At 41.1% G+C, this 4,262-nt stretch overlaps 1 long non-coding RNA gene across 1 annotated transcript; it reads right to left on the reverse strand.

Moving 5' to 3' along the window:
- Positions 1-221: 221 nt before the first annotated feature.
- On the reverse strand, positions 222-3,867 carry LOC108666588. Its single transcript, XR_001930501.2, has 2 exons — positions 3,459-3,867; positions 222-1,593 (listed from the first exon to the last, which is right to left on the reverse strand). It is a non-coding gene; the product is annotated as an uncharacterized LOC108666588 (long non-coding RNA).
- Positions 3,868-4,262: the final 395 nt, after the last annotated feature.

Below are 4,262 nucleotides of genomic sequence, written 5' to 3' on the forward strand. Positions count from 1 at the left end.
CAATACACTACTTCAAGCCAATAATTAGGTGTTTCCAGAACACGACTAGAAATAATCATGTTAAAGATGGTTTGGATCGACTGTAGAATTATCGAAATTATCTGAAATCAGAGTCGAATGATAAAGCGATGGTTGTTTGGCGTGAATGATTGCTGGTTTAGCCCGTTATTATGTACAACCCAACCCTATCAAGGTTCGTTTTTATGATAGAAAAACAAACGCATGCTCTAAATTTTATTAACAAGACAGCCCTGCGGCGCTACAACTAGCATTTGAGAGCCTTGACCTACATCGACCGCTCATGAACCTCGGTGAACAAGCGTACGACCGCGCCATAATAAATTCATCCAAAACTGCACTGGGGTTTGATTCACTTTGTACATGACCGATGGAGCGTTAAATGCACATCCTTAATGTGATTCTGATTACTTTTCTTCTAAGTATTTACAACAGTTTTTTTTGCACGCTAGTCGCTAGAAGCTAATATAGGGCAGGAGCAAAATAATTTTAAGCTTTGGTCACGCGGCAATACGTGGGACTTTAATTGATTCCTGTTTGAGACATCAAATTTCAACCGAGGCATTGGTTGCAATATTGGGAAATTAGTTGATTCAAATTGCCAACCTATGTATAGCATGTTATGCAACTTACAACTCTAAATTTGATAATCTCATGTTCCCAATACATTTCGTCAAATTAAGTGTGAATAGGGAAATATCAGATCAATTATATGTCTCATAGAAACATGTTTCCTATTTTCAGGTGTCTCATTTTGGCCTAGCTGCGATATCATCAGGAGCACCGCCAACGGAAGTCGTCGCATTTCGATGTCGATCGGATCGTTCGATGTGACAGCGAAGCAAGAGTGCGGCGCCAAATATTCAAAGCGTCACAATCAAAACTTCAAAACACGTCAAAATTTGCCTTCATTTATTGACATGGTCGCAGATTGCCAAATTCATGGTCTTGGGTTCCACGTAATTTTAAATTCTGTATAAGAAAATTATTAGTATTTTTTGAATCCCAACTTCGAGGCAGAAAAACTTTCTAAAAAAATACGAATAACCATTTAAAGTTGAAAATAATCGTCAGGTGCACACAGAAAGTTGCTCTTCAGGTCGGCTTTGCAGCTGGTAATTCTCGTATTGCTTCTCCTTCGACGAATCTTGAATCTAGATATCGATCACATGAAGAGATCTCATGATTCGGTGTCATGGCGGATATCGAGATGGATCTCACGGATCGAGACTCAGAAATAAGCTCGAACACTTTTGACACATTTTAATGAGCATCATCTTGAAATATGATACAATAACTTGCGGCCGGTCGTCAAGCGTAAACCAATGAACATCAATTCTTGGCAAAATTTATGTTAAGAAAACAAAATAACACAAGATCCGATTGAAAATAACCGAAAAAGAACTCTTGTGCGACGAGAAGCGCGTGGTCCCGTCAGTGCCTGATGAGACGCGGGTGTGAGGGGTGGTGCGGGGCGCGCAGGTCACGCAGTACGGCCGCTTCAGCAGCACCGCTCCCGCAACCTGCAGCAGTTGTTGCGCTCATAGCGCACCAGCAGGTGACACAAGCAGTCCTCTGCAACACATAATTGACATTTATATGAAGTAGACGTTATTTTGTGTCGTTAATCTAAAGAAAGGACGGAAAATTTTATCAGGTTCGCATAAAATGTTGAACAATTTATTTCTCAGCGCATTTAGTTTCAAGACCCAACTTAGCAACTTGATAAGTCGAGTCTCAAGTAGAACAGAGAACGAAGCACCAGTAACTGGGTGCAACAACATAAACGCGCAGCACCAGTAACTGCCTCGAGACAACATAGACAGGGCGAACAGTACAGAACGAACAACACTGCTACTCATCAACTCGAGCCGTACGGTCCGAGCTTGTCTCTAAAGCTTCAGCGCGTAATGGTTCAACCAAATGTTCGAATTATGATCCCTGAGCCTCAACATCGTCATTAGATTAAGTGCGCCTGAACACCATTCAACATGGGCGGGAGTTCGAAAGGATACACTAGATATAGTTTTTAAACGAGTATTTCAATGTTAGTTTGCAAATAGGTCCAGGATCGATGTAGTAACTCTGAACTTGGTCCCGCTCAGTGGACACTTCAAACCCGACGAGTTCGTGACGTTGGCATGTAGTATAATAGGTCGCGCAAGATTTTGTTACCAGGTGCTAACGACGCGACTTGTTGGCTTATTAGGTTGAAATGATGCTACTTGCTGCAGTACTACAGGAGCGAATAACGTGACTTGCTTTGTTACTAATTGCCAATGAAGTTACTTGCTTGGTTATCGAGCATCAATGACGGTACGTGCTTGGTTAATTTGGTGCGAACGCCGTATCTCGTTAGGTAATCAAGAATTGTAACGAAAAAAATTATATGCTTCATATGTTCATTGAAAACAAATTGAAATCGTCAAGGCGATTTCAAGCGGGCCACAACTATAGGCGATGTTAGGACATTGATTTCCGTTTAAAAGCAAGCATTTTTAAATTTAGTAATTTACTAATTATGCTTGTATTTTTTAAGTTTTCGAAGTGATGATAGAGCTAGTTTCAGATGCGTTTTCAATGGAAACAATGCATTTACTCAACTATTGAGGTACAAATGCTGTCACATGGTTGATAGGTACAAATGCTGTCACTTGGTTGGTAGGTACAAATGCTGTCACTTGGTTGGTAGGTACAAATGCAGTCACTTTGTGGTATAGCACGTCGTCTGTGCTTCTCGAAAACTCAAAGCCATTTCCGATAAGCGATATTATTTCCGTAAGAACAAAACTTCAGACCCATTTTCAGCCGAACTGAACGTGTTTCAAAAATTTATAATTTCTTATCAATCGTTATTTAACTTATAATCAATTAAATTGTATTAATTGAATTTTACGCACGGATTTCTGATTTGGCTATTAAATTCCGAAACTACTTATTCGAGTCATATCGGAGAACTGATAAAACCTCCTGAAATTATCAGGAACTTGAATGCAGTTGAGGTGCAAATCATACCATCGAAGATCGCTGTTGAATATCTATCCAGTCATTGCATGAGCCATCTCAGCTGCTCAGTTGAGCTGGAAGTACGGCTTCATATTCGGAGCGATCATTAATTAGCTATGGCCTGCAAATGTTCCAAGGCAGCAATTTCGGTTACATGGTTAGTCGTGGAAACACATTCACGATTCATACAACTCACTCTGAATAAAACGAACATAGCAAACCATTTCATGCATACTGCTCCTGGAATTGAAGTTTGTGAACAATTTTACAAGGAATGTTTAATGTTGATGGCTTATAGATCGAACAGCGAGTGAGAAAAATCCCCTGTTCCTGAGAAAGTTATTTTATTAAGTAATCGATTCAATTAATTAGGCTCCTGGCGCTAACCTGTAATCGCGACCACTGATTATACTACTTCATAAAAATCAACTCACGTTTGTTGCGGACAACGTGGCTGAGACTCGTTCGTCTCCGACGCCGAAAATCGCTAAAACGAGCCGGCAAGAGGAGTGCCGTTTGTTGCGGTGCCATCATGAAATGCCGGGCTGTCCGTAGAGATTTCGATACAAGCGATGATCCTGGGCCATGGCCAGTCAAGCTGTAGGCATTTGAATTGGATCCGAGAATTAGAAAAACACCAAGAAACATAAATAGAACGAACGCCATCACTCGCACCGACATTGTGACTGTGAGTGGATCTTGTTATTGAGTTGCAGTTGGAGTTTCTAATCGGCGTGGTACTACTGTATTTGCTTTAGTAGCTCATGCAGGGTGTGTGAAGCACTACGAGGAGCAACCAACTGCATCACTGTGCACTGCTCGCCCTCACGTGGGGCTGATAAACAGGAGGACATCAGCACTGGCAGGAAATGTCCACTATACAGCGCAACTCTCTGGGACTAGCGGCAAGTGGAGCGACGTGACTCCGATCGCACCAGTTGCATGGCGTGCACACTTCACCCAATGCTGAGGAAAGCCTGCAATCCAAGATGGCGTTCAAGATTTTGCCATTTACATCATGATTGAATTTTGCGCCTATTTTTGCTTAAAAGTCTCCAATTTGATTTTTTTCGCGAGTCTTTCGAAACATAAAAGTCATTTTGCCAATTCTTGGATATTCGACCATACAGCTGCCACATAGATATCACCACTGAAACCTATATACGTTTTTAACAGATGAGTTCAAAAATATGACTTCCCGTATAAGTGAAATTATTATAATTTCAAAAGCGTATCGA

Source organism: Hyalella azteca, unplaced genomic scaffold (assembly GCF_000764305.2).
Source record: "Hyalella azteca isolate HAZT.00-mixed unplaced genomic scaffold, Hazt_2.0.2 contig11101, whole genome shotgun sequence".
NCBI classification, from domain to species: Eukaryota; Metazoa; Arthropoda; class Malacostraca; order Amphipoda; family Hyalellidae; genus Hyalella; species Hyalella azteca.